Source organism: Ambystoma mexicanum, chromosome 8 (assembly GCF_040938575.1).
Source record: "Ambystoma mexicanum isolate Mex_15411 chromosome 8, UKY_AmexF1_1, whole genome shotgun sequence".
NCBI lineage: Eukaryota > Metazoa > Chordata > Amphibia > Caudata > Ambystomatidae > Ambystoma > Ambystoma mexicanum.
Genome location: NC_090929.1, coordinates 1,283,164,241 through 1,283,186,084, shown reverse-complemented (window position 1 = coordinate 1,283,186,084; position 21,844 = coordinate 1,283,164,241).

Sequence of the window (21,844 nt, the reverse complement as noted above, 5' to 3'; positions counted from 1 at the left end):
TTAAAAAGTTCCAAAAAGTATGTAGAAAGCCAGGGTCATTGTCTGGGACATGTGCAATGGTGAATATTTACTGTAAAATACTTTGGATTGCCCAAAAAGGTACTTTTAAAATGTTTGTGGTTCAAAACAGTGTCAACAATTCAGGACACATGCTCAGCATGGGTGCAGTCACATGATGACGTCGCAAACACGTCCGCGAAGGGAACCGGTGTCCGCAGGACACCAAATGCACATGAACGGTCGTGCGCATGCATGCAAATGTTCTACGGACAGTGTTCGGGCCCTCAAACTAATTAAAAGTGCGACACAAGTAATACAGACAGTTACGGACAGGCGCGATGTTCATAGCACTTATGGGTGTGGTGTGCATGTGCATAGATGTTCTAAAGACAGTACGGACAGCTGTAGTGTCCTTAGGACACCTCCATTTTGGGTTAATTGCGAACATTTCGGACACCCAATGTGTTCTAAGAACAGTTCCATGTTGCTTGCGGACAGTACGACAGGTATAGTGTTCTTAGGACACCTCCATTTTGGTTAATTGCGGACATTCCCGACACCGAGCGTGTTCTAAGAACAGTTCCATTTTGATTGCCGACAGAACGGACAGGTATAGTGTCCTGAGGACACCCCCATTTTGGTTAATTACGGACATTCCGCACACCGAGTGTGTTCTAAGAACAGTTCTATCTTGATTGTGGACAGTACGGACAGGTATAGTGTCCTGAAGACACCCCCATTTTGGTTAATTCTGGACATTCTGGACACCGAGTGTGTTCTAAGTACAGTTCCATTTTGATTGCGGAGAGTATGACAGGTATAGTGTCCTAAGGACACCTCCATTTTGGTTCATTGCAGACATTCCAAATACCTAGTGTGTTCTAAGAACAGTTCATTTTGCCTGCGGACAGTACGGCCAGGTATAGTGTTCTAAGGACACCCCCATTTTGGTTAATTATGGACATTCCGAGCACCTAGTGTGTTCTAAGAACAGTTTCATTTTGCCTGCGGACAGTACAGACAGGTATAGTGTTCTAAGGAAACCCCCATTTTGGTTAATTATGGGCATTCCGGACACCTGTGCTGTCCACGGACATCCCAACTGCCTTTTTAAAAAAATAAGACACAAAGGACTCAATTAAAACACACATATTATTTTTTATTATATACAGATATAAAATTTATGAAAGAGATGGGGAAGCAGAAACTGACACAAACACAGGGGAATTTGGGGTTTGGAGAGGATGGATGGGAGGGGATGAAGGGATGGATGTCTCATCAAAACATTTTTCTTGGTGTTGAAGGTTTGGGGATAGTTGACTGGGACACGGAGAGGGGGAACAGGTGCATGTGGGACAATGATATTTAATTTTTTCTTTTATGTGGTCCTCCACAAAATGTTTCGAAACATTGAAATTTTCCATAAGCATGTCCATTTTTTGTTCCATGCTCTGTACAGTATTTTCTAATGTTTCTTTTGGTGTATTATTTTCAATGTTTGTATGGTCTGTTAAAACAAAATATATATTTGTTAAGTACTCATAAAGTAATGGTTATTAATTTGCTTATATAGAGAAGTATCTACCATTAGTATCACTGTCTTCAGACATTTCCTCACGTGGGAAATTTTCCTCAAGCCATTCCAAAGTACTGCACATTTCTGTGTAAAGAAATATATATATTACTTTTATTGTACCAAATACAGAAAGTTTAGAAATATATAAGAAAAATGAAGTTTACTTACTAGTTTCTGGTAAATTGTGTTCTTACTGTTGTTTAGGTCTGCTGTTGCATTATATTGGAGGCATATCTTTTTTGTTGTGGTATATTCCATTTTAGTACATATGGTATTTAAATGGATGGTTGATGTGTTTCATATATAGGTTCCATTTTTTTATTTATTATTACATATAATGTGTTTATGTGCTGCTTTGTTAACTTTGTTAGTGTTTATATAGCATGATAGAACAATCTAAGATACCCCCGGAGTTTTTGGGGAGTGTTGATGTTGTCCGCGTCCGTCCTCGGACATTCGCATAGTCCGTGGACATCAAAATCACTAGCAGGGGTTCAGCATGTTATATGTATATAAAGTAAGGGAATCCTAGTAAACATCTATCAAATTCACACTATGTGTATTCAGGAAAAAAAAACTTTGATAAAGGGACGTTATGGTTAAGTTGCGCTACTAAAACCTATGAAATTCAGTAAAAACACGTTGTTAAAGGGACGTTATGGTTAAGTTGCGCTACTAAAAACCTATGAAATTCAGTAAAAAAACTTTGTTAAATGGACGTCATGGTTCCATGTAAAACCGAAAAACCCCTGAAATTCACCAGTTATGGTAAGCTATGCAACCATAACTCGCGCCACCAACGTGTATTGATAAGACAAACACCCAGGACATCAAAGATGACATCACAAATGTCATTGATGACATCACTGATGACTGGCGAATTTCAGGGGTTTTTCGGTTTTACTTGGAACCATAATGTCCCTTTAACAAAGTTTTTTTACTGAATATATATGCATACTGATTTGTTTGTCGTGTGTGCTTTGCCATTGTTTACCATCATTAAACTTGTTTTCTTTATTTAGATTCGAATTTATTTTTAACTTTTTGTTGGGATTGCAGTACCTCTTGTTTGGAGTGCGGTTTTTTCTCCTCTGCTGTTCTTACATATATATATATATATATATATATATATATATATATATATATATATATATATATATATATATATATATGTATAATGAACACGGGCCATTAAACAGCAATGTCTGAGCCCCCCATTTGTATATATTCTCTATGAAACCTTCCCCAGTTTTCTTATTGTCAGACTCAAATGTAATGCTGTCATCATGTTCCACATGGCCAGAGTAGTCCTACTGTTCTGGGTCATGATCCAGTGTGGGTGATACGCACTGGCGTATTGGGAGCCCCCGCGGTGTGGGGGGCACCACAAGCACATGTCCTGTGAGGGGGCCCACTTGGAGAAAAAAAAAGAAAAACGAAAATGTTTCCCCCCAAAAAAACAGATTTCACTTTGCATTCATAAAGAAATTATTTCTGTAACAGAAATAATAGGCCTCATTACGACCCTGGCGCTCACGTAATGAAGGGTGCCGGTACAGGACCGGCACCCTTCATTACGTGAGCGCTGATTACGAGGTTCCCTTTGCGGGACGTGGACCAGACGTCTGGTAAAACCAGACGTCTTTTCTGGGTCCCGCGAGGGGAAGAGGGAGGTAATAATGGGCCATTTTGTAATGTGCCTGTTATTACCTCCCTCCCCATTCCCATTGAGCCCTATGGGGGCTCAAATGGGAATGGGGAATGGTTCCTTCAAGGAGGAAATACTGGGTCCTCCAATGTTGGAATGACCCGGTTATTTCTCATTGAAGGAACCCGGTAATGGAGCCCGGTTTGGAGGCAGCCATGGTGCTAATAGCACCATGACTACCTTCAACTCGTAATGAGGTCCAATGTCTTTATGAAGGCAGAGTGACTTATGTCCGAAGATTCCCTCACCCAATGCAATGGAAGACCTGAGGCTGGAGGCCTCCATGTCATGGGGTGGGGAAGCCCTATGACTTCAAAATGAAACAGTGGGCCTCATTATGAGTTTGCCAGCCCGGAAACAACGATACCGGTAAACTTGCAGGTACCGTTGTTTCCGGACCGGCAAACTATGAGTTCTGCAAGTGGGTGCCTTTAAGCCCACCAGGTCTACCTGGTGGGCGGAATGGCACCGGCACGCTGAACTCGACGGATGCACCGGCACCATTCATGTATGGGTGGGTGCCTGGGTGTGTGTGCCTGTATGGTGAAAGGGTGCACACTTAAATGTATGGGTGGCTGCCTGGGTGTGCCTGTATGGTGAAGAGTGCACAGTTAAATGTATGGATGTCTGGGTGTGCGCATGTGTGTATATGGTGAATGGTGTGTGTGCTTGTGTTCAGGGGTGCAACAAAATCTACATTTTGGGGGGCTAACCCTTCAAATGTTTGGAGAGGCGCAGACTTCACGGGCGGTGTGCAGGGGCAAATACTTATTTGTGTGGGGGCATCCCATTTCTTTACGCATTTTAATGAGAATATTCTAGTGCAGCTTCAATGTTACAAGCAGTTAACTCTCTCCTTTAATGTCTAAAGCTCCCTCTTATGGACTAGTGCAAGAATTGAGTGGTCTCCTATTCCCTTTCTACCCTTCCAATCACTCCCATGGCATGCAAGTACTAAACCCACATCACGATTTCAATTGGCTAAAAAATTTGACATTTGAATGCAGGTACTAACAGGGAAATGCTTTATGTTAGTAATTGCTGGGCTCTTGTTAACAGCAAAACCCAGGTGCCGTTTAACATCGTTGTCCTTTTCTGTCTGGCAACTGCTCTGAATGTCAGCCAGTTCGAGTCAACATAGCCCAACATTTCAGGGGGGAGGAGTGCTAAATCCTAGTCAACTCAATGGTGTTGCACCACTACTTGTGTTTAATGCGTTGATTACTTATTGGTAATCTTCATTTCTCCTAGCCCTATTCTTCCTCGTCCCACTACTTGTGTATGAGGCACTCTGCCTCATGCAAAAATACTGGGATGAGGTAGAGGTACATGGAGGTAATGCCTCACTTAGCTACCTGTAATCTTCATTACTCCTAGTCCCACTCGTCCTCATCCCAGTACTTACCTATGAGTGAAGGAGCCTCATATGTAAGCTATGGGACAAGGAAGAGGGACATGCAGGTAATTCTGGGCCAAGGAGCTGATTTTGGAGGTTGGGTAGGGGTGGGAGGGAGAGGGGATGTTTGTGGGGGGTGGAATTGTGTGACAAATCATAGTGGTTGTCCATGTCCAGTCTAAGCAGACATGATATGTGGTATTAGTGGCTACAGAGGCATTTTGGTGCAGGCAGTCTAGTCATTCCTCAGTTTGGTATGACTTTTTTTTATAACTGGGCATTTCTGATAAAGCAGTCTTGCTAAGTGTAATTACCTGGCTAGACTGGCATTTGGGTGCTGCCAGACTAGTCGTTTCTTCCTGGGGCATTGTATATTTTTCTAGGTATCTGTGATAAAATGATATGATATAAGTCATTTATAACGTGCCTGTACACAAGTGTTTCTAAGTGCAACAAGGCATGGGAGAGGAGATAGAGGGAGGACAAGACAAACGATCTTACTAGGCCATGTGTCATTCAGATCGTGCCAGTGTGAGAATGAGAAGTGCAAGGGGAAAGGGAGGGGAGAAGTGCAAGGGAAAGCGAAGGGACAAAAGGGCAGCAATTCTCTGAGTAAGTGCAGCCAGGGCAGTGCAGCTCTGGCTAATGCAAGGAGAACAAGGGACTGTAACGTTACAGTTACAGCCCCTAAGTGCGTTGGTGGCCCAAAGGCAGTGCAGAGGTGACTGATCAGGAAAGAGTCTGGACATAGTGAGACTCTGAGGGTAGCCCAGCAACCAGTCGGTACAGCAGACAGGTAGGTTACGTAGGCCAGGAGGGGACGGAGAGAGAGAAAGCAGAGGAGAAGATGAAAGTGTTGATCTGTTTCTGGATCTTCAGCTGGTCTGGCTCAAGTTTGAGAGGGCAGGAAGGCCTCTCCAGAGGGAGGCACCTGCATAGGAGAGAGATCTACCTAGCCCCCCACTCTCTGCCTGAGGAAGTGTCTAACCCTTAGCGAGTTGGAGGTAGCTGAGCAAAGGGCTTGAGAAGGAAGGTACTTTGGAAGAGAGTGATAGATGTAGTGTGAACCCGGCCCAGAAAGTTCTGTAGACAATGCAAAGGGTCTTGAACTTGATCCTTGCAACAACCGGGAGTCAATGGAGAGATTTCAGGGCTGGAGAAATATGATCCGTGGGCTGAAGGCCAAGGATAAGTCTTGCAGTCCTGTTCTGGATTAGTTGCAGAGGGCAGAGAGTAGAGGAAGGCAGGTTGATAAAGAGGCTATTGCAGTAGTCTAGCCTAAAGAGAACCAGGACTGGAGACAGTGAGCTTCTGGGGGAAAGTGAGAAAGAGTCCCTTTGAGGAGGAGCAGCTGGTAGTGGGACTTCTTGGCGATGTCCGAGATGTGAGGAGAGAAAGAGAGAGTGGAGTCAAAGATGACAACAAAGTATTTTGCCTCGCAGGAAGGAGAAGCAAGAGGGCTCAAGGTGGCCGGAGAGAGTGCAATAGGGAAAGCAGGGGCAGGGGTCCCAATGAGAAGGATCTCCATCTTACTGACATTAAGGGAGTGAGTGGTGAATGCGCACCAATCCTGAATGGCAGATAGCCAGTCAGGAATGAAAGAGAGGAGAGGAGCCTGAGGGGAGCCTGAAGGAAAGCTGAGTGTCATCTACATAAGAGGAGAAGGTAGAGATCAGGTGGGCCAAAGGGGACAAGAAGAGCTTGTACAACCAGAGTGAGAGGCTGGAGCGCCACAGGGTGAGAGGCTGGAACACCACAGGTATAGAGAGATGTGGCAGAGAGAAAGGAACCAAGTTGCACCTGGGAGGGGCAGTCCTAGAGGAAGGAGGTCAGCCTCTCAAGGGCCTGATCCGTGATGCCCAGGTTCTCATGGAGTTGATTAATCAGGATGGCGTGGTTGACCGTGTTGAAAGCAGAGGAAATATCAAGGAGGATGAGGACAGAAGGAATGCTGTAATCAAGGTTAGAGAGCAGATCTTCACAGGTGTTCTGGAGAACAGTTTCAATGCCTCTGGCAGCTCTGAAGCCAGACTGATGGTCATGGAGACAACCACAAGATTCAATGTGGAGAGTAAGCTGGAAGATGGTCATTTTTTTTCCAACAGTTTCCCCAGGAAAGGGGTGATGGATATTAGGTGATAGTTTGGCAGGCAGGCAGGAAAGGCAGTTGGCTTCTAGAGGAGTGGGTGCACAAGGGATTGCTGAAGGGGAGAGGGGGACATTCCAGTGATGAAAGAGTGATTACAGAAATCAGCCATGGCTGGAGCGAGGGTGTCAATATGGTTGTTGATGGTTCTGGAGGAGCAGGGGAGCACCTGTTTGGACAACACTTTCATAGATCACCCTTGTCTAGAAACCTCATCAGGTATTGTCAGAGAAAAAGAGGAGAAAGGAGGAGGAGAAGTAGAGCTGGCCAATGGGGGGGCCAAGAGAGGAACAGGAGATGGGGGACTGGATGTCATGAGTTTTAATGGAGAAGTGAGGGAGCATAGACATACAGAGGGCCTGGGAAGGAACAGTAGAGGTAAAGCCGGCAACAGGATTGACTAGTTACATTCCAGATTTTAAAGAGTTTGGCTGTGTTGTTAGAGGCCACACAGATGCAGGCTTGAATGTGTGTTCTCTTCTTGATGAGTGTCACTGTTTCGACTGGCATTTTGGTGCAACCAGTCTAAGTATGTTTAAATTTGGCCTGGCATGCTTTACTGTAATGTTATTACACTGGTCTACATTGTGCAGCCAGTGAGACATGTTTTCATTGTGGCATGGCATTTTTAATAGCAAAGCATTAATGTTCCTGTCCACTGTTGGTGACTTGTATGTATTGGATTGGTGTTATCCTACAAAACTATTGCAAACACTATGGCTTTTTAGGCAATTTTTCTCAGAAAGTGTGCTATATATTACATTATAACACATTTATATCTTTCTCCTAGTGCAGTATGTGGCATACCCCTTCATCAGCACATTTGTGCATATTGCGCAAGTGTGAAAATCTAGGCCGGACCAGAGTGTGGGCGTAACCCGTGCTTTGTTGCTGAGTTGGGAGGGGACACCTCAGCATGGCTCACACGGTAGCCCCCACATTTTATGTTATGTCACTGGTGATAAGTAGTAGTGTTGTTTTTTGGTATGCTCCCTTGGCAGTCCCTGTTTCTGGCAATTCTAAATAGTTATTTATAACATGCTTAATATTCAGAGGATTCTACGTGCAGACCCGGGGATCAAACACAGGGGCTCCACATTTTCTTGCGTCCAAGCCGAGCACGTTGCCCCTGAGCTATCCTCCGATCTGCTTATTATTTACCATGGTGCAATCCACTCACCTGAGCAACAGGAACTACCTGTGATGATCCATGGTAGTCAGCAATAGCACAATCTGAATTGATGATACTGGTGAAATCAAAGACATCAAACATTAGGTGCCAGTTGGTGGCCAGCCAGTAAAGAAGAAGAAATCTGCACCGTAGAAGAAGGAATAAAAAGTACCAGTGACATACGACAGTACCACAAGGACACTAGTATCCATTGCATAATTAAACTTGAATGCCATACCATACCATTATCAAAGGAATTGCTGTGCATAATTGAAAAGGATAACCTAGATACGATACATTTGATAGGCTATTTATTATTTCTAATTGCATTGCATATGCACACACAAAAACACCCACACGTATTTTATTGTATTTTTTCATGTAATACCTAAATGGACTTTGCTCCCACCTACCTCTATGGCTGTCTGAAAACCCAACCATTTCAGCGGTGCCGCTGGAGGATTGCCTAACCACATTTTTAAAGATTATATAACCTGACTCTTTATACTGCCAATAAAATATAGAGATGAGATGACCAATACATGAGTACTAACACAAGTCGTCAACACATATTCTTGATGAAGAAGCAGTAAAGTACAAGAAGTCAGCATCACATTAGGAAGAAAAAAGATCCAGTGACTTTGCTGTGACAGGAGAGCACACAACCCCAGTGCATGTTTAAACAGAGATTTCCCAAACAGTCTATACTATTATCAAAATATATTCAGTGCAACAATCAGATGGCTGGCCTGACTGAAGTTAGTAGTTCATTCTTCTTAAATTTCATCCGACCCCCTCCCACCCATAGACAAACACAACCACACACACCCACATTTTATTTAATTTTCAAGTGATACCTAATTTAACTCTGCTATGTAGCCCTGAGGACATGAATTCCAGACCTTTCAGTCATCGCCTCTTTTGTTTTGCAGTAGTCACCCCAAGTGGGATGCGTCTGCCCAGATGTGGGCACTGTCCCTGCTGGGCATAGAGGCCAAAGTTACGCCTCACTGATGAGGTCCAACAAGGCTGAAACATGTTTGGGGATGGTTGTGGTCTCGTGCAGAGGGATGTGGCCAAACAGTTTGGGCTGGACAGCCCCTTTGGGGTGCAACCAAGCTTGATTTGCATATGGTATTTCCCCTTTTGTAATGGTTTGGCAGTTGAAGAACGATGGACTGGAGAATTTCCCAGAGCTATGCCAGAGGTTAGGATTGTGGGGTTTAATGGCAACTCTAGGATCAAATCTTTTGAAAGGCCATGTTATGCCCAAATGGCAGAAATACATTATGGTCATGGGAAGGCACATTAGCAGACAGAAAATTCTGCCTCAAAACTTTAACACTGCTAAGGTGCTTAGTGAACTAAAATGAATCAACCTCTGCCTTTGATGTAAGGAATATGTAAAAATGACCCATGCTGCTGAAGGAAATTATAAGGGCACACTGTGAGCTGACAGACAAAAAGACCTACTCTTCATTATCTTATGAAGACAAATTAGGCAGGATTTCCTTTTCAGCTGTCACATTAAAATGGATGTTTCAAATAACAAAAAATCCACTTACTAATTAGACTTTGCATGTGATTGATAAATCCTGGAAAAATGTAAGTCTTATCCTACATGGAAAACATGGCACTTGCAAACACAGAAACCGCTAATTTTTAAAAGTGTTTTTGTATTTTGCAGTTTCAAACGAATATGTGGAGAACAATGTTCCTTTGCCAAAATGAGCATATCATGAGTTGAAAAATGGACACTGATGGCTCGGTGCAATTTATTAAAAAATAGATAGAAGGCCTCATGTGTTGTCTAAATGTAACATTCAAAGTGTGAGTTTTTGTGCATGGAGAACAGCTCTGTGTGTAGCTCAGATTGACATTTTGCATGAGATTCAAAGACCCAGGCAAAGCGACCTTCCCCATTACATGCTCTGCTTTGTTATATATTGAAAGACCACTTCTTTGAGGTTTTAGGGCCATAGAGGAGAGCTGCATTCATGCATGACAGAGCCATTTATTGGTGGTCTAGGTTAGCACACAGGCCACTTTTCATGGACTGACTGGGGATGGCACGCAATCAAGATTGACACATGCTACCAGAGACCCACATGGCCAGAGAGATAAAATCTCATCAGCATCCATTGGCCCATCTTTTGTCTTCACAAGAATGATTAAGTATTTTACTCCAAGCTAAAGTCAACAACGGGACAGCTGACTGGAACAGATGCCTTGAACAAGAACCAAAAATTGAGCTGTGAAATGAAAGTCAGAATCATATGCATGTAAATATATATCCATAGGGTTATATTAGGAATCACGTTTTGCCCTTTAACTTTGGAACCATGTTACTTAAGAAAATGAGATATGTATCATTTAAAGTGTATACCAGGGCCATGTTGTTGGCAAACCTTCCATCAGAATTCAAACTTTGGGTCAAATGTTACAATCTAAAATGTATTTCTTGCTCCCCATAACATGTTACTAATCCAAAGGCTGGGTAACTGGTGGCTTATTAAATAAGATATCGGTATTGACAGTTTCGGCTTGGTAACAGTTTTAATTGTTGTATAGAGTGGGATTAGAACTTGCATCCTCATGCCAAGACGAGAGTTAGTTCAAGTGTGGAAGGATTAGAGGAATCCACAAATATATATGTTGCTATGTTGATTTGTAAAACACACATTTTTGTCATGTATTGACTTTTTAGGTGAAACATTTAAAAGTGTACAATGAAGACTCTGGTGGGTGGGTTCATCCTTCCAATCAATTCAACTTCATACGCTGGGGGCCCCATCCACAGAGAGAGGCAAGGCCTTGGGGAGGAGCGACCCATAGGGGTCCAATGAAAATTCAAGGCTAATAAGTTATCACCTCCTGATTTTAACATTTCAGAGGTATGGCTTAGAGGGTAAAAAGGTCTTGCACAATGAGAAAGAGGGGAACTGTCTAAAAATCATCTGGGTGAATACTGAAAAAAGGTGGCAGAATGTAACCTTGCCAGGACATATGTCTATGATATGATATGATATGATAAGATGTGGCATTTATAACATGCCTGTACACAAGTGTTTCTATGCATGACGAGACAAGCAGGGGGAAACAAAGGAAGGGGTGCAACTGTTGAAAGCTGGATGGAGATTTAACAGTGCCTGGGAGACAGCAATTGGGATAGACTAAACAGGCTGGGATTTTTTGCATGGAGAGCGATGAATGCGGGGTCTATCCTTGACTAAGTGCCTGACCAGATCCCTGTGCTTTCCCAAAAGAGGGTCCTAAAATATTGATGAAGTAGCTTGTCCAACAGAACCAAATGTGGCGATTTGTTTGATTTAATACCTTCCCCTTAGTTAATGGATCGGGGTATGGAAGTATACCCTTAATATATTTGATAAATAATAATTCAATTAATTCCCCTATAGCCAAATACCCTATGGTGTTTTTCTTAAGATTCAAAATTAACACATTTTATTCACAGTGCACTTTAAAAACTATAGTCTGTTAATGTAATTGTGTACACCTAATTATCGTGTCAACCTCAGAGTTCCCTTAAGGAAAGGGGTGTCCTTGTCTAAAACAAAATGCCACCATTCCTCAGACCTGGCCTTTAAGCAGAGGTGTGCTGAATGTAACTGAAGTCTGGGTTTCGGTGCTAGATAGAGAAGAGCTTTGCTAAATGAAACCAAGTGTAATTCCTAATTGAAAAATGCACACACTCTGCTGAGAGTGGGAATGAGACCCAATAGAAGAAATATGTTGTATTGATTGAGGGTGAAGATGGAAGAAGGGTTCTATCAATCCAAAATATTATCAAAAGTCTGTTGTGCTTTCAAAACTGCTAGCATTTTAAGTGTGCAGGTAAATCAAACATACAACTGATGCAGGTGTGAAATGGTTTTTGAAAACAGAATAAATGTTGAATTTAATTTAAATCTAAACCTGATCAAACAATGCTAATGTGCATTATCGTGTAATGTTGTAAAGTATGGTTTAATTTTTACATAAAGGGGTTTGTGGCACAGGAGGTTTGAAATGTTTATTTGGCATTTGTTCCTTGTACATGAGACCCAAAATTGAAAAATCCACAAAAGAAGTGAGTTTTTGGACCTCATTACGACCCTGGCGGTAAGGGGTTTACGCCAGCGTTAGCTGCGCCGACCCCTTACCGCCAATTACGAGGTCCCTTAGCGCCATGGCGCTTTTAACACCTGCTTTTAGCAGGTGTTAAAATCCATGGCGCTAAGGGACCATGGAGTTAATTACGCCACCGTAATTTACGGTGGCGTAATTAACCCCTTCCCCACTCCCATTATGCCCTATGGGGCAAAAATGGGAATGGGGAAGGGTAAATGGGGATTGGGGATTTACCGCCCCCGCCAACCTCGGAATGGGGCGGTAAGTCCGCCAACCACTGGTGGTAAAGTCACGGCCCAGGCGGTAACTTACCGCCTGGGTCGTAATGAGGCCCTTTGGATTGAAGCTTTGTTTTGTGCCACATAGAAGGGGGTGTGTGCAATCATTTGGTGCACATGTTCATTGAACCTATTATTTCATAAATAGATATCCTTTCTCTACCTCTGCCTGGTTCTTGGCTCATTGGTAGCACAGGGGGAGGGATCTACACGCTCTATATGAGTCATAGGCCGGGCTAGCCTGAACAAAATAAAGGCTAGATCTTGGGGAGATTTAATGGGGGGCAACTTCTTATGTTGAGGGTAACCTCTAAATATATCATTACAAGGTTAATTCTAAACCTTCCAGTTTACCCCTGTTACCTTTCTAAAAACATAATTATGCCTATTTAATAAGGGTTCAATATTAAAGAGATAGGATCATGTTAGTGAGGAGGATCAAAACCAATTTATGCAGCTGCTTAGTCCACAGGACAGTTTTCTTTCCTCAGGCCCATTGACATTCAAGCACAAATGAACCTCCAATAGCAGATAGCACCCACATGTGCTCATGTGAGGTTGGGATTCATTGCTTTTGCTGTATTTGACAACCTCCATGTCTGACTTGAATGCAATGTATTAGATTTAAGAACCCCAGTCTTAGAACTCAAAATCATACTATATAATAAAAGGTCAGATGTATGTTTGTCCAAAGCTGTCCTGCCTGCTTTGCCTGTTATCACTGCTAGAGGAAAATGCTGCCTGACGCATACAACAATAAGACATCAAGCTCATCTCCTAAGGTGAACAAAATGTTTATTTCAATAAGGATAATATACAATGGCAGAAAAGGCCCAAGACCGGGATATCACTTTAACATCATACTTCAAGTTGCATACACTAAGAAAACATATACATTTGAAAAAAACATATAAAGAGAAATTCATTTGATTAAGCACTATTTCTCTAACAAAATAAATAACTTGTTTTTCAATGTACTAATGTGTTATGTAATTATTCATTTTAATATTTCTTGGTATGTATTATATCAATAATATTCTTCATGTACATTTCAAGGTTTATTTGACTTCATATGTATTTATACTCTGAAAATGTCTTCCTTTACACACATTAGCTCATGCACAAAGGCTTTTCCTCTAGTTATGAATAATTATGAATCAAACAATTGATCATGATAAATCTGCAGCTCAGCTTTCAAATACCAAGACTGCACCTGTGACAGAGCTGGGGCATGATGCTTTGATCATTCAAGCTCTAAGACCCTGTCAAAATGGTTCACAATATGGAGTAGGGGGCATAAGGGCAGCAGCTTGTACGACTTGAGACAATTAACATGGTGTGAATTATTATGGATTAAGGGGTGGGATAGAAGAGCATCACCTGGACACATAGCCATGAAAATCAGGTGGGGGCATGTGGATGGTCATTATAAAAAAAACTCTCTTGGTTGAACACAGCGTACAATTTCGAGCAGGAAAAAATACTTTTTACAATAGGATTATACTTCATTTATATCAAGTCCTAATCTAGAGACCAAGTTATTGATGTTATGTCATGGTGAAGGCAATATAGTAAACGTTAGGGTTTGTCAGCAAATCTGACTCTGTGGATAGAAATCTGCAAATATAAAATCTTTTGCTCTGTCTGAACAAGTAGAAGTCTATATATTAACAGCAATAGGCTGGTAAACTAAAAGTAAAAGATCAATGAACATCTGGACGGGTGGGGTGACTTTAACAGGTGGAGGGACTATTGTGTGATATGATATAAAATGATGTGACATTTATAACGCACCTATACACAAGTGTTTCTAGGCTCAACAAGACAAGGAGGGGGAAACAAGGGAGGACAAAATAACTATCTTACTAGTCCTACGGTCATTCGGGTCACGCAAGTGTGGGGACTTGCCTGCCATGAACAATTCCTCTACAAGGATTAATTAACTAGGAGGAACAACATGGATAAACAAGCATGTTTAATCTCCTAATTCAATTGTACAGCCTCAATCCATTCCTCAACACTATGAACATTGTTCTCAAATCGGCAGGACAAATTTAAGAATGTGATGTACAGTAAGACTGAACTAGATTTAAAAAAATGTTAATGGAGACAATCTGTGGGCAGGCTTGAATCTAGTACTGCTAGCCACTCAGCTCCTTGTGCAAGTGTTTTAACATCTAGTCCATCAATGCTCCGGTCATGGTGTGTCCTAGACCAATAATACCCTTACAATGGTGTACTATCTGTGCTGTGGATAAGGCATGCATGGAGAGGCATGATGAGTCATGATGAGTCCAGTTATTGGCAGTAAAACTCCTAGTGCCAAAATAAATTAAGTGGCCAAATGTTACTCTCAATCACATTACATCTCAAAAACATGCATTGACAATACCAACAGTTTGGGATGTTGTTTAGGCATGGGAAAGGCACTTGCCAGCACAGCATAGAGGAATGTATTTATTTATTTATTTATTTATTTATTTATTTATGTATTGTTCACTTGTTGGGCGCTTATACGGCAAATACATTTTGTTTCAAAGTGCCCACAGGAAAACACGGAAGGGACATGGTGAGGAGAAACATTAAAAAAAACATTTCTTTCCAATACAGTGAGGACGGGGGGAGGATGAACTGACTTTTCCTGTGAGTGTTCAGAATGTGCAACTGCAGAAGGATGGGGAGTGGGGGTAGGTGCAGGGGTGCTTGTGTTTGAGCAGCAGGTAAAGTGCAATGCATGGTAAGTGTAAGTCTCCAGGATGGAGCATATGCCAAGGCAAGTTCTGAGAATAGACAGAAGCTGGGGTCGATTCAGAGAGGGGGGTCAGGGCCCCAAGGATGCATAATTGCCCTGGACGCAAAAGAAGCAACTGTGAGTTTAGCAGAGGAGAGAGGGGGGGAGAGGAGGTAAAGAGGAAAGTCTTCAGAAGCTTCTGGTATTTAAGAAAGTCCTGCTCAAGGCAAAGAGGGAGTGTGAGGCTGTTCCAAAAAAGGGAGCCAGCTGAGGTAAGTGATTGACCTCCTGCCCTCAGTTTAGCAAAACGCTTTCCACACAAAGAGTTGGTGCCTGAGGAGTGCAGAGGTCTAGAGGGAGAATATTTAGTAAGAGAGACCAGATAGTGTGGTCCCCAACCCCAGACAGCCTACGGATGATACAGAGGGATCTGAATTTAATCTGTGAAGCAACCGAGAGCCAGTGAAGACTTTTTAGGGCAGGAGAGATTCAGTCCCTGGACTATAGGCTAAGGATAAGTCTCACTGCCCTATTCTGGATTAGTTGGAGGGGTCTCAGAGTTGATGATGGTAGATTCAGGAGGAGGTTATTGCAATAGTCAAGCCTAGAGAAAACCAGGACTCGAGTAACATTGATTTTCTGGGGGAAGGTGAGAAAAGGTAGAATTCCTTTGAGAAGAAAGAGCTGAAAGTGGGACTTCTTGGCAATGTCCTGAGTGTGCGGGAGGAAGGAGAGTGAGAAGTCGAAGATGACTCCAAGGTTTCTGGCTTCAGAAGAGCGAGCAGAAGGAGATCCCAAGGAGGAAGGCCAGAGTGAAGGGAAGAAGTCAGGAGCAGTGTTCACAATGGGAGGATCTCCGTTTTGCTGTCATTGAGGCAGAGATCATTGGAAGTGCACCAGGCCTGGATGGCAGATAGGGAGTCAGGGATGATGGAAGGTGCAAGAAGGTCAGCAGGAGGTTTGAAGAAGAGTTGTGTGTCATCTGCATAACACTGGAAGGTAGAGAGAAGGAGAAGATGAGGAGTGCAGCTGAGTAAGGTATATGTTAAAGAGCCAAGGCGAGGGGATGGAGGCCCAGGGGACAACGCGGTTGGAGAAGGAAGTAGGAGAGGAGAAGGTGCCCAGGATGACTTGGGAGGAGGGATCAGTTAAGAAGGAGGTCAGCCAGTCCAGTGCCCACTCCTAGATACCAAGGGTGTCGTGGAGCCTTTTTATGAGGATGGAGTGGTTGACCACGTCAAAGTCAGAGGAGAGGTCAAATAGGTAGAGGACAGCTGGGGAGTTGGAATCCAGTGATGAAAGCAGCTCTTCCTGGGTATTCAGATGAGCAGTTTCCGTGCCTGTGGATGCTTGGAATCCAGACTGATGGTTGTGGAGACCACCAACAAGTTCAGTGTGAGAGTTGAGTTGGGGCAAGGATAACTTCTCCAGCAGTTTCCCCAGGAAGGGGATGATGGAGATAAGGTGGTAGTTGGCAGGTAGGGTCTGCTGATGGTTTGTTAAGGAGGAGGCACACAAGGGAGTGCTTGAGAGAGGAGGAACAAGAACCAGTAGCAAAGGAGTGGTTGTAGAGATCAGTGAGTGCAGGGGCAAGAGAGCCAATGTTGTCCTTGATGGTTCTGGATGAGCAAGGAGAAACCTGTTTGGAAGAGACCGTCATGGAGCAGATATCTCTGGTGACTTCTTTGGGTGTGACAAGAGCGAAGACAGAAAAAGGAGGAAGGAGGAGGGTGAGTGGCCAAGAGAGGCAAGGGGGTGAGAGATGGGTTGAGAGGGTGAGTAAGAAGGCTGTTCCAGATGTCCTGAGATTATGGTGGTGAAGTGAGTGCCCATTGCATTGCAGAGGGTCTGAGAAGGAATAGGGGAGGAGGAGATAGCAGAGGGGTTGGCTAGTTTCCTGCAGATTTGGAAATGTTCAGCCATGTTGCTGGATGCTCCAGATACCCATATCTGAATGTGGGCCCTTGTCTTGGCACAGATAGAAAGTCTGTATTGCCTTTGGAGCAGTCGGCAGGCCAGTTTGTCAGAGGGTGAGCCTGAAGTTTGACACTTCTGTTCCACCGCTCTGCACTTTCGTTTCAGGGTGGTGAGTTCAAAGTCATATGAGGTGTTGCGCTTAGAGGTGGGTTTCAGGTGGGTCCTCATGGCTAGGGCAAAAATGTCAAGGGTGTTGGTGATGGACAGGTGGAAGTTGCTAAGAGCAATGTTGGTGCTAGAGTCTGATTTGGGGTAAGGAGGATAGGTGGAAGTGAAGGCAGCAGCTGACACTTGTTTCATTGGGCGATGTTCATGAACGAGGTTGGCAGAGCTTTTGGAGGTGTGGTCAGAGGGCCATAGGGACCCAGGTGGGAGGAGAAAAAAGAGTGGTCTGACCAAGAGAGAGGGGTGACCAGAGGAGATGAGAGAGGGAGATCAGAATGGATGAGGGCATCCAGAGAGACTTCCCACTGGGTGTCACCATTAATGGGAGAAGATGTGAAATCGGAGAGGGTAGATTTGAGATGAGAAGTCCATACGTCTGGAAATGGGATAGAGAAGAGGATATCAGTGAAGATCTCTCTGGAAGATGCACTGACATAGGTGTCTGCGACGGGAAGGCCAGGATTTGCACCCAGGATGTCTTTTTTGTTTTTTTTCCACCAGGTTTCATGAGCGGGGGAGGATAGGTGATTGTGTAGCAGTTAGAGAAGAGTGGAGAGTTGTTGAGTGCTATCTCAGTGGCAGAGGATAGATGAGAGAAGGAAAGAAGGGGGTCTGCACTGCACAGTCCTGGCCCATACTCCAAGGCAGCCTAGTAGTTAAGGAGGACACAAATACAAATGTAGAGCAATAGGTAGGGTGCAGGATTCAATTATAAAAAGGATCACAATGCACAAAATGAATGTAAGATGTAAAGCACAATCACAATTGCAATGCACAAAATGTATGCAAGATGTTAAACACACCCACCTAGATTCAATTTTAAAAAAGGCTTACAATGCAGTGCACAAAAATGGATGCAAGAAGTTAAGCACACCCAACTGGATTTGATTTAAAAAAAGGATCAAAATGCAGTGCACAAAATGGATGCAAGATGAAAAGCACACCCACCTAAATTTGATTTTAAAAAAAGGCTCACAATGCAGTGCACAGAATGGATGCAAGACGTTAAGCAAACCCACGTAGATTCGATTTTAAAAAGGCTCACAATTCAGTGCACAATATGGATGCAAGATGAAAAACAGACCCACCTAGATTCGATTAAAAACATGCTCACAATGCAGTGCACAGAATGGATGCAAGAAGTTAAGCAAACCCACCTAGATTTGATTTTAAAAAGGCTCCCAATGCAGGCACAAAATGGATGCAAGATGAAAAGCACACCCACCTAGATTCGAGTTTAAAAATGGGTCACAATGCAGTGCACAAAATAGATGCAAGATGAAAATCACAGCCACCTAGATTCGAATAAAAAAAAAGTCTCACAATGCAGTGCACAAAATGGATGCAAGATGAAAATCGCAGCCACCTAGATTTGATTTAAAAAAAGGCTTGCAATGCAGTGCACAAAATGGATGCAAGAAGTTAACTAGCCATTGAACAGAACAGGTGCAAAATGGTTTTGAGTACTTGGCCATTTTATAGAACAGAAAATGTTGGTTTGGGTAATGCTTGTTTTTAATACGACTACAGTGAAGGACACACAGAGGGGCTCATTCCGAGTTCGGAGGTAACCACGCCGCTATTTGCAGCATGGCTGCCTCCGAACTCGTCCAAACTCCGGCCTGGTGAATGGAGTAATTACCGGTCCATTCCGAGGTTGGAGGGACTGGTAATTCCCCATTCACCAGGGCCATTCCCCATTCCCATCTTAGCCCCCATAGGGCTCAATGGGAAGAGGGAAGGCGGCAATAACGGTACCGTAAATTACGGTACCGTTATTGACCCCGGAGTCCCTTTGCGGGTCCCGTCCTTAGTGCCTGCTAAAGGAAGGCGTTAAGGAAGGACCCGCAAAGGGAACTCGTAGTAGGGTGGTAAGGGTTTAACGGCACCGGTCTCATTACCGGTGACCGTTAACCCTTACCGCCCTACTCGGAATGAGGCCCAGAGTGCTTATAAATTGAGCGGCTGAATGCAGACTTTTTTATTACACAAGTAGCGGGTTTACAACTCCAATTAAGTAATTAACTCTCATAAGACTGCTTTGAAAAAACACTGCAGGCACTTCGATTGCAAAGTTTGTTGGTAAGGCTTGATTAAAGCAAGCTCAAATAGTTCCCAAGAGGAGGTTTTTTGGGCGGGAGGGGCAAGAAAGCGTGGGAATGGCCATAGGGATTAGCATAGCCATGGGCAGTCAATGAATGGGCACATAGCAAAACAACACCTACAGGCTGTGTGTCCCTCCTCACATTCCATTCCTCCCTATTTGTACTCTAATGCAATAATTGTGGCTTATAGGTGTCAACTAATAAGGCACATTTTGGCACAGATATCCGTAAACATACGTGAGTTAAGTAACAAAATGTTGGAGGTTCTAGGCAAAGATTTGGTATCAGTAATGCTGTACATTCTGCCACTGACACTTAAAGTGTACCACCTTAATGGTGTGGAATGTAATATGGAACAGTAGGCGATGTTTTTGACAATGATGTAGCCGTCTCCAAGCTTGGTAATCAGAGATCAGGGGTAGGGTGTTGCCCATTGGGAAAATGCATTCAGTTTGTGATTAAAAGCACAATGAACATCTTTGCTTATTCTGAAACAACACACCAAGCCATTGTTTAACCAAAAAAAAAATATAACATACGTTTTGCTTGTACCTACAAAAAAGTCTAGTTTCATTGGATTATGGAGCCAAATATTTTCGGGTGCAGGAGGCATTATCTATTGGTACGTAATGCACTATGATGTATCACTCCTATTGTCGAGGGTGAAGTTCTCAGCTCTAAGTGTAATGAATCTGTGAATTATTGCCAGGAAACATTTTGCGCTGAAAGCATATGAAGATTAATACTGATTAAAGCATTATGAGCCTGTCAACGTTTGGAGATCCTTGCTTGGTAAATGGGCTTCCTTTAGTAAAATGATTTTAATGTGCCCTCTGTTCAGCGTTATTAGTGTTTCCCTGACATTTAGTTCATCTCCATCCCTGCTCGAGCAGAAGTAATCGAATCTCTGCATGGTCTTCTCAGCTGCTAGCCCTACTGTGATAATGTAATAAAAGACATTTAGTAAATTAAGCATGGGGTTTATGATATGCTATTGTTTGTGAGCCATTGCTTACTGTCTAAGCACGCTTTTGTGTGGCTTTAAACACTTCTTAAGCCGCTCCTACAGCACTGCCTGAAATAAAGAAACGATACCTCCACAACTATATTTAGGTGACAGGTACACTATGCAGGACATGTTTGCAAGCCTGGAATTAGCATGGGAATTACAATTGAAACACAGAATGTAATAATTATGCCATAGGGAAGATCTAATGTAATTCCTTTTGTGTTGAGTCATTATCTGATGTATAAACAATCCCTTCTGATATAAATGTCACAAACGAAAGCTCCGATACAAGTTTATGAATGCAAACATTGCTAGCATTAAAGTGGATTTGAATTTGATAACTCTTAACCCTGCTCTTGCCAGGATGTCAAAGTAAACTAAACAAGCATTGGCAAAGCCGGCAGTTGTGGCTCTTGTATAGTGACATTGGGTATCGTAACGAGTTTGGTGGTAATTCTGCAGTAAATCCGCCATATTACCACCTAATGTGTTTACTCTTACCACCACTTGGTCCCATGGGTTTACCATGGGATAACAAATGATGGCACAGCAGTGTTAATACCCATTTTTAGAGTGCATGGGATTCCATGGGCATTTTGGTGGAATTACCATGAGCAGTAATTCTGGTGAGATAATTCCACCCAGATTTGACCTTAAAGTGGTGGATTTACCTTCAGTATGATGGTGGGGAAAGATCTTCCACTTCAAGGTCAAACTTGCAGTTCAGCAATGAAGAAAAAACATTGGTAATTCTGGTACTGCCAAAAAAGGGGTGGCTGAGGAATTATAACCAGTTTTCTCCCGCACCACCAAACTAGTAATGAGGCCCATTGTGATTTATGCTGACAGATGGTATCATCATATATGCCCTGTACTCACATCACACTGTATGTGCGGTACACATCAAAATGCCCAGGTACTCTTATACTCTTTGACACTTTAAATTAATCTGCTGCTAAAATTCACACTGTTAGGAACTGCTTTTGAAAATTAGTTCTGGGTGACTTTTAGTTGATTTTTATTTAAATATTGGGGCATTTTACATAAATTGCTCTACTACTCTTTTTAGCCATTTATTTGTATACTAGCCATACACATGTTGGCCGGATCTGTAGCTGTCTTGCACGTGAGGGTCTGATATAGCTTTGTGTATATCATATTGTGTCCTAAGTTTCTATTGCTGAAAAATCGCAAAATCAGCAACCTCCCAGAGTTACCTATACTGATAGAACAGGGCTGGACCCTGCTCCACCCCTGTGCAGGGCAAATGGGTCAGGTTGGTCAGATTTCAGTGTCGCCAGTACACCCCAGACGGATAGGCTGACCTCCGGCCAAAATTTCAGCCGACCAACTGTTGTGGGGCTGCAGCCAACAATCGCAAAATGGGCAACCACCCTAACTCGCCTATACGGATAGCACAGGGTCGGTCCCTGCCCTGTTTAGGGAAAATG